Here is a 13,882-nt window from a genome sequence, read left to right on the forward strand (position 1 = left end):
CCGCAAATGTATACTCGTAACGATTTCTACTTAAACTATACAAGGCTTAGTCGCCTAGTGAACTCTACTAAATATTTGTTATTTCTTGTGATTACTGAATATTTTTTTTAAAGGGAACAGAACCTCAAGTATTTGGTGTGGCATACCAACACTTCGAACATAGCCCGCTACCTTCTAGGGCTTCAGATATTTTTCGGAGAAATGAAATGTTCCGAAAATCAGACCCTAACCATGATTACAATTTTGTATTGTGGAAGCTGTGGAGGGGTAAAGGATTACGAATGGATTTTGTTTGGCTGCAGAGTTCGTCGTAAGTGTTGTCTGCTATTTTATTTTAAAGCGGCCTACGACGTTTTCTTGGCATAGTAGGATTTTATAACCTATTTTCAAGCGTAATATTTAATCTAATTAATCTTGGAAACGGAATGGTATTATAAATCATGTATTTTAATAATAATTGACCATATTTCAGTGATAAATTCGTTTAATTTTGATATTATTTCGTCGTTTTAGTCAGCGCCATGTGTATAAGGCCAAGGCCCAAAATTATTGTTGTTTACTGTTACTGTAATTAATCGATTTTATTTTTAAAGTTAACTTTAAACGACTAATTTAGATGGTAAAATGTCTATTTTGTGTACTCTATGTACACTAAGAAGGTAACATGGCTCACTTAATTTTTTAAGAACACTTCCAGAAAAGACCCACCTATCCTTTCTTTCAATGGCTAGAGACCTATTTGGGATTTTTTGCAAAAACTATTCATATTTTAAATAATAGTTTTCTGTGTGTTTCAACATAAAACCAGGGAAATTCCTGAAGTAAAAGTATCAGGTTATGACATTTACACCTATTATCCACTTATGTGTATTTTTTTGGGGTTATCCTTTTTGATGACCTGGATAGCATCCATAATTGGAGCATAGCTTGCAAGCTTCCACTCAACGCTTCCCAGTGTGCAGTCCTGTCTCTCCGTTGACAAGGCTGTCCTGTTACTAATGCCATTTACACCCTTGATGGACCCTCGTTCAGCATTACCTTGGAGTGGTCATCACTGACACTCTGGAATGGAGCACCCACATAGGTTTGAGTTACCTCTCAGGCTGCGAGAGCTCTTTGGTTTATGCACCTTGCGCATTGCTCCTTCGCCAAAAAAACTCTAGTGGTCTAAACTTAATGCTCGGCAGTATGGTCCCCCAACAATACATGCGACATTCATTCTTTTGAAATATTCCAATGGCATGCCCTGCGCCTTGTGAGCATGCATATTTATTCATATTATAACAAATGTGAGCTTCCCGTGGAGCTTCAGCATGACTCGAGTCCTGACAAATTTCAACTGGACTACCCTTGCTGCTCGTAGACGTGTTAGGCGGCTCACCCTCCATGAATAGTGTTATTCACAAAACGTGCAGCGCTCTGGTCCCCTTATCCCATGATATTTTTTCTCGGCACAGACCCCGAGAGGGTGCTGGACAACATCCCTCGTTTTGCCAGGCTTTTACCTAGCTTCTCGGAAGCACTCGTTTCTCCCTTCATCTGTCCTGGATTAAAATTATCTCCCGGAGCACCTGAAAGCTATCGCCCTCAGTTCCCAGTTCTGGAAGGAACTCTGTATTTCTCGTTATTGCTATGTAATTTAAATTTTTGGTACTAATTATGTGTCTCGACGTGATGGATCTCGAACCCCATACACATAAATAAAACTACTAGATATATAAAATTACCATAACCAATAAGTTAGGTAGCTCCAAACTCTGCATTATCTCTTGCTACCATGATAAACAAAATATGAGAGGCTGCAGAAATTATACTAAATATCTGCTTGCCTGCTGACATAATTAATATATATATATATTAGGATGTAGTGTTGGGCAGAGGACCTTGCGAATTTAGGTAGCTCCAAACTCTGCATTATCTCTTGCTACCATGATAAACAAAATATGAGAGGCTGCAGAAATTATACTAAATATCTGCTTGCCTGCTGACATAATTAATATATATATATATATATTAGGATGTAGTGTTGGGCAGAGGACCTTGCGAATTTTAACTTTACGGTTTTTGGCCAGATATATATATCTGGCCAAAAACCGTAAAGTTAAAATTCGCAAGGTCCTCTGCCCAACACTACATCCTAATGTCTCAGCCCATGAACGTACTGAAATCAAACCATGGGCAAGGTCTTAAATTAGACATATGGACAAGTTCTATATGGGCCTGTTTATTTATTACTCTTGGTAAATAAAAGCCTGCATATCACGCTACTTGTCATCAAATACGCTAGACCTTGTGCGTCCTTTTTTTTTCATGATTAAAATAGATCTTGCAAATCATGAAAAAAAAGGTCGCGCAAGGTCTAGCATATGTGATGTCAAGTAGCGTGATATGTGGGCTTTCCTTTACCAAGAGTTATGAACAGGCCCATATATAATAATAGAATAGAGGACCTTGCGAATTTTAACCTTAAGGTTTTTGGCCAGATTTAATACATTTTTGTAGTTCCAGAACTATTAACCACTCTGCCACCCAGTGGCAGCGATCGGAAAACATTTCTGTGGAGGCACAAGCAATTAATTTTTTATCTAAAAATCCATATACTTAAAACTTAAGCAAGAAAATGTACAGCTCAAACTTTTTCGTACTATATATATATATTTAATAAAGTCTTTCTAATATCTCATCCGTCAATGAATACATTGATAATAAAAGTTAAGTCAATATCTTTAGAAAAATATCTGTGTGCATGGATAGATAATGAAGCCTTTCTGGGGCAAATACATTACGAAGGTATTTTAGGTAATTTTGTTTGGACGAATCTATCGAAATCAATTTTACGGTTATATCATCTTAATGCTACTCGCATCTGCAATCTCAAATTAACTTCTGTAAAAAGACTGATTTCGGAAGTAAATAAAGGCAGTGAGATTATAAATTTTTCCCTGATTGCTATTCTTCTCAATTTTATTTCTGTGGGGGCTCTGCCCTGTTTGTTTTTCCCTTTGGGGGCTTGAGCCCTAGAGCCCCCACGGGATCGCCGTCACTTCTGCCACCCCACCTTAACCACTATACCACTCAGGTAGATTTATAGTTAAAATTATACTAAAGTTATAGGCATATTTGTGTCAGGAAATTTATTTGTAAAAAACACAAATTCCCATTAAAACTACAAACAATCATCCCAACACTTTGAGAAATTGGGACCTAGACCTCTCAAAAACATAATTGGCACCTCTAGAAAAGAATTAGACAATGCGAGATAATTTTTTTTGTGGTTTGGAAATCTGATCCTAAATTTTTCACATCCCAAATTAAATAATTTTGAGACAATAGATAGTTTAAGCTAACCCGCCCCCCTCCTAAAAAAACGTGTAGGGGAAAATTGTATGATTTTAGATTCAAAAGTATGCTAACCATTTTACAATTTCTTACCTGGCACGTCTTAATAATAATATTGAATATTCAAATTATTCAGCTAAATAAAAATAATATTGAATATGTATTCAAATTATTCAGCTAAATAAAAATAATATTGAATATGTATTCAAATTATTCAGCTAAATAAAAATAATATTGAATATGTATTCAAATTATTCAGCTAAATAAATATAGTGGGAGTTATGACAAGCTGTTCTTATTATATCAAAATGTATATTAAATTGAAAAGTGATGAAGCCTTCTATAGATCTAAATCGTTAGATAATACATTTGTAGATATAGCGGAGACACGAAACCACGGAATCAAACAGGTTCTGATTGGACGCAATTCAAACATTTGATAAAATATTGTGGTAGGGCTAAAGTTTTTCCTCATTAACTCAACGACACTTAGACACTGAGACTTATCCTTTGGAATGCCACAATGGGAAAGCAGGTGGAAGGTGGTCACCAATTTCTATGCAAATCAAATAAGTACTTTTTGCTCTAGAGCGATCTGCAAGAAGAAGATGAAAGTTTTTTTTTTTTGACATTTTGGCTATCTTTGAACTACGTCGCATTATTAGCATAACAGCGCTACATTTATTGTTTTATTGTATGTTTGTCGTATGCGCCTGGTCTTTCCAATGGTATATTTCTTGTCTCGCTACTCTTGAGTGGTTGAGGAGATTCAAGGGGCTGAAATCAGCACTTAGTTGCTTTGGGATAATACTAGCTCGGTCTCGAAAAGCTAGTCACTTTCCCGGACCTTGCTATGGGGACTACCGTCCCCTCTGATATATTCACCAATATTATAATCATTATGTGAAGTTACATACATATCTAGTTTTATCTACACACTGATACATGTAAACTTACATGTATATAATCACCCATATTATAATGTATGGATACAAACATATAACATCGGGGTGTGTTAATTTTTGACACATAGTAGATATTGGAAATTATACTGAAAATGTGTCCTTCATACTAGAGAGCAGGCAACAGACCAGATTACTTTCATGGTTTCCATCCTTTTCTGAAAGTTATAAATGGCCAATTTCAAATTGATATTGGTATTTATTTATTTTGTTTATCAAATAAATAATGAAGTCTTTTTCTAATTTCCGAGAACTTCTTAGCTCTCTTTATCTCTTTTGTTTCCATGAGCAAAGAAAGTGGACTTCTTATTCCGTTCTGAAATATAGCGCTGTTAAAACAACCCTTACAATTCCCCTGTGATATTTAGCACTATTTAAACTATTTCTATCTCATATTTAGCACTATTTTAAAGAATTTCACTGTGAAATTTAGCACTATTTAAACAACCCTGACAATTTAGCTTCTGCTCCAATTTAATAATCATCATCAACTAGGCTAATGCCCAAGGCCATGTTACAATGTGTAGGAGGGTGGTGACAAGCCCTTCATACCACACGAGCCAACAGCTCCCTGCACTAACTATTACCGTTAACCTCAACAAGTTCTAATGGAAGGGGAAACGGAAGAGCTCGGGGGGGAAACCCCTTAAACCAGTGGGGAGAGAACTTGCAAGCTCAACGCAGGAGCTGTTCTGAATTTTCACCCAGAGCCACAAACTGGTATCAAACCCGGATCCTCTTGCTGCGAGGCGAAAGTGCTAACTACTCCGCCACCCCACAAGTCTATGCTATTTAGAGCTATGAAAAACTTTCTAGAACAAAACATATTTAATTTATCTAAAATTTCTTTCATTATTAAATTTTATAAAAGTATGGAATAATAATTTGACTTTCAAAGCTAAAACGGTACCCAAAGTCCCAAAAACTGTGCAAAAAAATGGATGATGGACTTTTAATTTTTTCTTTTGCTTACAAGATCTAAAAGGATTTGGCGGGCCTAAAATATTTCAGACTATCTGCTGCTTAAATTCATATTCAAATCCTCTGATCATCTGTTTGTCTTCAATTACGTTTTCTTATTTTAAACAAATTCCGTCTTCATCCAATTCCATCTTCATCCAATTCCTTTTATTTTTACTATTTACTTAAACAATTGTGCTCCGATTTTATGGAATTCTGTAAGAACCGGGAAAACAGAATTTTAACTTGGCTGAATGTAGAAGTCATTTTATGATATAAAATTTTAAATCACTAATTTTATTAAATGTGAGCTTATAGAGCGTAGAATTAAAGAATATACATTATGAACTTTGAATTCTTTAGTGAATATTGATGAAGTATAAGATTTTTTGTTTGATTTGATATTTATTTGTTAGAGTATAAGTTATGAGTTTAGTATAGATTGCAATCTAAGCTCCTCACAAAGGCTTTGGTTGGCCATGTCTTGAAGAATGGACAGATTTTTGTAGTTGATGCTTGGGTTTTAGTATTTAAATCTAATGATATTAATTAAAATAAAACTAGCTACTTAATTGTGCTAATACACTTATTTAAAACAAATAAATTTTACTTTTTAATACACTTTTCTTGTTCACTTTTTAATATTGTTTGGCTTTGCCCTTACCAAAAAATAAGCTGGTTTAAATAGCTCTTTATATGTACTAGGTTAGTACCTAGTTTTAACCTTGGATATGTCTCAAGTACCATAATAATACTATGTAAATACTACCTTTCATAACCAGCTTCATACCATATTGACAAAATAGTTTGGTTTAAAACTAGGTCAATACCTATTTGATAACCTTTACATTACAAGGTCGCTACCCAGTTAAACTAGGTCAATACTAGTCTTAAACCAGGTTGATACCAAATTTATACTAGGCTTATACTCATCATTAATTAGTTTGATACCCAGTTTATTCCAGGCCTATACCCAGTTCATTCCAGGCCTATACCCTACCTAAACCAGGTTGATACGCAGTTTATTCCAGGCCTATACCCTACCAAAACCAGGTTGATACCCAGTTCATTCCAGGCCTATTCCCTACCTAAACCAGGTTGATACCCAGTTCATTCCAGGCCTATACTATACCTAAACCAGGTTGATAACCATGTAATATACCAGGTTGATACCAATTTCATACTAGGCCTGTTACAATGTTTGTCATCAAATGGACCTATCCATACAACATCAACTTAGAGCAATGCTTGAAAGACCAAACTTTTATAATATGCTGCAGAATCGATTTCGGGAGGATGACAATGGAAATATTTCTGCTATTTACAATGGTTCTTTATATCAAAAGTATTACGTAAATAATGGAATACTCTCAAACCCAAACAATATCTCCTTTACTTGGAATACAGACGGGGTTCAATTGTTCAACTCTTCAAAGAAAACTATGTGGCCAATATACCTTGCTATCAATGAACTCCCCTATAAGGAGAGAATTAGGCAAGAAAATGTTATTGTTGCAGGTGTATGGATTGGGGTTACAAAACCAGTTATTAACAGTTTTTTTAAACCAATGCACCATTCTTTCAAGAAGCTTTCTGATGGTTTTGAAGTCAGATCACCAGATCAAAATGAACCATTCATAATGCAAGGTTTTGTGCTATGTGGAACTTGTGACTTGCCAGCAAAAGCTATGGCATTAAATATGGTTCAATATAATGGAGCATTTGGTTGCTCTACATGTACACAAGAAGGTGAAACATATTTCATCACAGAAACCTCCCATGTGCACATTTATCCATATCAACATGCTACAAATCTAAGGACTCATGACGATACTGTAGCTTTGGGTATAGAAACAAACGTTTTGGGAAGGTCTCTATTAGGGGTTAAAGGTCCCACAATTTTAAACAAAATGGTTCCCGATATTATTAAATCAACATCAGTAGATGCCATGCACGCTGTATTTTTAGGTGTTACCAAGAAAGTTCTTTTACTATTGCTAGACAGTCAGTATTCTGCACAACCATACTCTTTACATAATATAAGGCCATTAATTGACGAAAGATTGCTTTGCATTCATCCACCTTCATTTGTTCAACGTCTTCCTCGGTTCACCCAAGATATTCCATACTGGAAAGCTTCCGAATTTATGTTATTTTTGTTATACTATTCTGTGCCTGTCTTGCACGATGTATGGCCACCAGTTTATTTTAATCATCATTTACTTCTAGTGTTTTCAATGTATATTTTATGGAAGTCCGGAGCCTCAATCGATGAATTGCAAATAGCCAAATCACTACTGATAGAATATGTTTCAGACTTTGAACAGCTATATGGTAGACGACATATGTCAGCCAACATTCATGGGCTGCTTCATTTGTCCGAAACATATTCTACCTTAGGTCCACTTTTAGAAACTTCATGTTTCCAATTTGAGAATTTAAATGGAAAATTAAGCAAAATGTTTCATGGAACGCAGTCTATCCACAAGCAGATTGCATGTTCTGTATCTGCTTTTGTCAGCATACCAATTTGGTATGAAACATTAACTATTGGCTCAGATTCCCAGTATTTTTGCAAAAAGATGTTAGCAAAAGGAAAAAGACACAAATTATCTGATCAAATTAAAGAATGTGTTTCAGTTGTAGGTGTAGCTAAAATTGTTAATGATATACCATTTTATGTTCGCCAAGCACTACTTGCTCATTTGGATCAAATAAATATTTTTCAGGTTTTCAAACGACTAAAAATTAACAATGTGGTGCTTGAAAGCGAACAATATGTAAGATCCAAAAAACGCAACACAATGTACGTAAAGTGTAGTAGTCCAAATGAAATTGTGTTTGGTAAAATTAAATATTTTGTAAAACACATTCCCAAGTGTACATGTCGTGCAAATTGCATATGTGTTATTGCATATTATGCAATAATCCAACTACTAAAAATGTCAACACCTTTCCAAAATGGTCCAAATAGGGAAAGATATTTTGTAAATCACATAAGAAAGATTGATAGCGAATTGACAATACAAGCAATCAATATTGCTGGTAATTGGAATTTTTTACCATGTTTTTTTATAATTCCTGAAAAAGAGGGAACAATGTTTTTGGTTGAGCCTGCCAATTTAATTGAAGCAAATTAATTGTATTTAGTTATCCATCAATAAAATATGAACTTCCTTTAAATCAAATGCATATAATTATAATTATTAAAATTTTAATAAATTAAAATTTTATTTTTCATATTCCCAAATTGTATTTATGTTAAGAAACTAATTTTCTATAAAAATGCAATTAATACGTACACTTTGAATAAAATTCATTAAATTAAGCTAGAGCAATATTAATTAATATGGCTCTAGATTAATTTAATTTATTTTAATCCATCAATCAAGTGTATATGTATAAATTAATTATGTCATGCTTTTTTTATTAGAAAATTAGTTATTTTTTAACATTATACGATTTGGGAATATTTATTATTAAATAACATTTTAAATTTAGTTAATTATATACGCATTTTTTAAAATAAAATTTTAATTTGCAATATGCTTATACCTTCTTGCAATCAGCAGGCATAAAATATTTTTAAATTACCAGGTGCAAATACTACGTAAAAACTAGTTTCATACAGTAATTTTCTGACCTAAAATCATTAACCAATTGAAAAACGTTATTACCATGTCGAAATCTATCAACTTGATGGGATGGTTTTTAAACCAGGTTAAAACCATTAATGTTCCACCTAATAAATTTAAAGATTTATCTGGCTAGGTAAGGATGATTTTAGTTCTAGGTATAAACCAGGTTGATTTTGTGGAAAAATCAAAATTCAGCTTCATACCATTTCAATACCAATTAACAAATAGTTCAAAAAGTATGAAGTTAGGTTGTGCCAGGTGAATACTATATAATAACCTTCTTATTTAAGGAAAACCAGGTTAAAACCTTAATAAAACCAACTTATTTTTCGGTAAGGGTGTCTTTTAATTAATAAATTTTGGAAGGAACAACACTAAATGATAACCAGTTATACTTGTATTAATGTAAATTGATGTATTTTTTTTTGCAGTTAAGGTGTTTATTTGAGAATTGTGAGTAATTTTCTTTGGAGGTTAACACATGAAATCTCATCAGCTTTTTATGGAATTTGTAAAGTTGGTTGAGAATTTGAACTCTAAAGCTGTTGTCACCCAAAATGTTGGACAAAAATTGTTGGTTGTGTGAATACGCCTATGGTTATGATGTTGAAGACTTAGCCTTTTTTAGTCATTGGTATTTAGCTTTCATTGTTTTAAGTTGCATTTAAGAATATGAGAAATGTTTAACTTTTTTGACGTATATCCATGAGAAATAATTAAAATAAACTCTTATTTAAGAGTGACACGAATTGATGCAACCAAAAGTGGATATGACGTAATACCAAAAGTCTTGCTCTTGGCCAAAAAACGTGTTATTTCTATGGCTCTCCCTTCGTAGGTGGATGAATACTATTTTACCGCCAGAGTTGAAGCAGACTTTCACAGGTACATACAACCTTTTAGAGGTTCCGCCGTGATTATTTCAGTCAAAAGTTTGCGATATCTTTAAAATTTGCTTTCTAAAATAAATTATTTCAATAATTCAGTTTTATTTATTATGTAAATAATTATTAGTTTAATTTGTATTTAATAATAACAATTTGATCTTGTAATGCAATAATGGGCCAAGACTTGACGGAACTGACTTTTCAGTTGTGCTTTTTACACTTTGTTGATTATGCAGTTAATACCACTGCTAACTGGGCTGCATTTTTCATTCCAGGACTGGGTTGACTTTCTGACTGTACTACTTTTCTTTAAAAATTGCGTGGTTTAGCGATTTGAGCTCTTATTAGCTATTATTTTTACTTAAGAAATATGATAAGAATAAAATAAGAGCCCAATTATGACTTTTTTACATGTCAATGGTTTGGTTTATTAGTTAATAAAGATATTTTCTTTAATTGAGCTAGATAAAATCAAAAGTTTAAAATGAACTAGAAAAAATTAAAACATTTTGCCTTGGACCCATGCATTTGATGTAGTGATACACGTTTTTACAATGAAATGAGGTATCCTGTGCACTTTGTCATCCGCTAGCATACCCTTACCAAAAATTAAGTGGTCTAGGAACTTGGTTTTAAGTTTGTATTTGGGACAAATACCAACTAAAACCATACATAAAAACAACTTATTACCAACTAAAACCATACTGCCAACTTAATATCCACTTATTACCCCTTTAACTAGTTTATTGAAAAATGCTGACAACTTAAAACCAACTTAATACCAACTAAAATGTGTATACCAACTAAATACAAACTAAAAGCCAACTTATTTTTTGGTATGGGTAATCATAGAAAGTGGCCAGTTTTAAAGGTTTCTTTATGGTATGGAAGTTGTGTTACTCTCTTTTTTTGAGTCTCAAAAACAACCTGGACAACCATGTAGATTAAAAGTGCAAAAAATTTAGGAGTTATAAATCTTTAATGACTAATGATGGAACCAAATCATGTATAAAATCAATATTAATCCTTTATTATCTGTACCATATCATTCGTTTCAATTTTAGTCACATCATTACATTAGTTATCTCTTTGCCCTTACCAAAAAATAAGTTGGATTTCAATTTGTATACACATTATTAGTTGATATTAACTTGGTATTAAGTAGGCTCAAGTTGTCAGCATATTTCAAGTTACTAGTTGAAGGGGTAATGAGTTGTTATTCAGTTGGTAGGAAAATACTTCTTTTGCTAAGTTTGTAATTAGTTGGTTTTTAGTAGTCAGGAAGTTACATATATTATTTTTAAGTTTGTTTTAAGTAGTTAAATGTAAATGTCGATTCTGGTTTAGTTGGAAATAAGTTGATTAATAAAGACGATTTAAGTTATTTTTTAGTAGGCATTTGTCCCATATACAAACTGAAAACCAAGTTGAAATACAAGTTGTTGTAAGTGGTTTTAGCCAACTTATTTTTTGGTAAGGGATGTTCAATGGAATTTGTAAATTTTTTATGAACAACTAAATTTTTTTTAATATTTTATATGCATTAAAACTAAACTAAGTTTTTGAAACTAAGCACAAATTTATCAAAGATAAATAACAAAGGCTTACATTTGATTGTATAGTTTTCTCAACCTAACCACTGTTTGAACTCATTTATTCCATGTATCTTTAACCCAAACTAAACTACCAGAATCGACATTTACATTCAACTACTTAAAACCAACTTAAAAATAATATATGTAACTTCCTGACTACTAAAAAGCAACTAATTACAAACTTAGCAAAAGAAGTATTTTCCTACCAACTGAATAACAACTCATTACCCCTTCAACTAGTAACTTGAAATATGCTGACAACTTGAGCCTACTTAATACCAAGTTAATATCAACTAATAATGTGTATACAAACTAAATACAAACTGAAATCCAACTTATTTTTTGGTAAGGGTGGGACCATGTAAAAGTGTTAACACTACGCCGGTTCCAAAAAAACCACTTTAAATACATGTACATGTAGTTCTGTTTTTATGCGCATATTATTGACATTTGAATTACGATCTTTTAAAATAGTCTTAATATAATCTTCGTAACTATAATAGTGAACGTCTCTAAAAAATTTGTTCAACAAGGCTGAGAGATCAGAAGACGCGGCGGTGTCACGTTGGCTCATCTTTGGTAATGTGTGGTATGCTTTCAACAACTCGCACTTAAATCGCGACATTAACTCATTATTGCACCAACACGAAAGCGTAAAATAACGAGTTTTGAAATTGCAGGCAGGAAAAAAAATTGGCACTATGATCACAAAAAAACTGTCTTATTCCAACCCTTACCAAAAAATAAGTTTTATTTCAGTTTGTATACACATTATTATTGATATTAACTTGGTATTAGGTAGGCTCAAGTTGTCAGCATATTTCAAGTTACTAGACCACTTATTTTTTGGTAAGGGATTTAAACAGGTGTCCGAGTTAGAATGCTTAGGAGAGTGGTCGCAAGCCCTTCATGCCACGCGAGCCAACAGCTCCCTACACTCACTATTACCGTTAACCTCTGCAAATTTTTATTGCAAGTCTAGATACTGCTACCCTAACAATTTTAGTTAGCTCAATAATTCCACCTCTGTATGACTACTACAGAGACTTACTTTATTGCTCCGCAAAGACTACTAAACTTAATATACTACAAAATCAATTAAATGCAATCTGTAAAACTATACTTGGATGTTCACGGAGGTCATCAACTGCAGACCCTTACCAAAAAATAAGTTTTATTTTAGTTTGTATTTAGTTGGTATACACATTTAGTTTGATATAAAGTGGGTTTTAAGTAGGCTTAAGTTCTCAACATATTTCAATAAACAACCCTTACCAAAAAATATGTTGGATTTTATTTGGTATACACATTTACTTAATATTAAGTTGGTTTTTTAAGTAGGCTTAAGTTGTCAGCATACTTCAAAATAATAAGTTGTTATTAAGTTGGTGGGAAAATACTTTTTTCTTTAAGTTGGTAATTAATTAGTTGGTTTTTAGTTCATATTTAGTAAATACCAACTTAAAATCAACTTTTAAGTAGTTCCTAGACAACTTATTTTTGGTAAGGGTAAACACTCTTTCAATCAAAAGCTCTAAGTTAAACATAACAGGCACCTAGCAATATTTATGCATCTTATCTTTAAGGAACTCGCACGGGATTATATTCTAGAATTCTTTCGCATGCCAACTATCATCCATAACTATAATATAAAAAAGAGCCAGCTAACGAAATTTCTTTGTTGAAACACTAAATTATAATTTTCCGGATAGCTCCCTGAACTGTAGGGGAATTAATATGTGTAACAGCCTACCAAATGAAATTTGGGACATTATGGATATGTCTCTTCAAACGTGCAATTTGTAATGCAATAACTAATTTATTCTTCTTATTACTCTCAGTAATGTGTTTCTTGCAAATATGTAAAATATATCAATTTCAGTGCTTAAATTAAATTATCTTGGATCCCTTGGAAATCATCAGCTATGCTGCAGGGGAGATCCTTGTCTGTTGTAATAATTCCTGACAATAAAGTCTTCATTATTATTAAGATAAAATACCAAGCAGTACAAAAATGTGTCATTGCTAGTATGGCTATAATAATAATAATAATAATAATAATATTAATCAGCTAGGCTAATTGTTTTACTTCAGTGTATTATGTGTGCCAAGGTCAACTGGCATAGTAAAACTTGAATTATCATGTAATTTTTTGTGTTCCTGGAAACTTCTACATTCTTAGCCTCTATTTATTAATAATTATTTGCCAGTAAAAGTAAATCGTCATTATATTGGGTACTAAATGCCGTTTTTCATTAACTTTTGATGTGTAATATATGTAATATTTTTATAACAGAGCTAATCAGGTGGTAATCAATTTGAAATGCTTAAGCTTATGCCAAGTTTTCTGGTTTCCCCTTCCGTAAAAACTTTTAGAGGATAATGGTAATAGTAAGTGTAGGGAGCTGTTGGCTCGCGTGGTATGAAGGGCTTGCCACCACCCTCCTACGCATTGTAACCCAGCCACCTGATTTAAAGGCATTATAAGTTCCTTGATGACT

The 13,882-nt window shown here is 32.9% G+C and overlaps 1 long non-coding RNA gene across 1 annotated transcript; it reads left to right on the forward strand.

Moving 5' to 3' along the window:
- The first annotated feature begins 203 nt into the window (after positions 1-203).
- LOC149945990 (uncharacterized) lies at positions 204-10,640 on the forward strand. Its single transcript, XR_016480305.1, has 3 exons — positions 204-1,084; positions 9,331-9,784; positions 10,062-10,640. It is a non-coding gene; the product is annotated as an uncharacterized LOC149945990 (long non-coding RNA).
- The last annotated feature ends 3,242 nt before the right edge of the window (positions 10,641-13,882 follow it).

This window comes from Leiobunum rupestre, chromosome 4 (assembly GCF_980474605.1).
Source record: "Leiobunum rupestre chromosome 4, qqLeiRupe1.1.hap1, whole genome shotgun sequence".
NCBI lineage: Eukaryota > Metazoa > Arthropoda > Arachnida > Opiliones > Sclerosomatidae > Leiobunum > Leiobunum rupestre.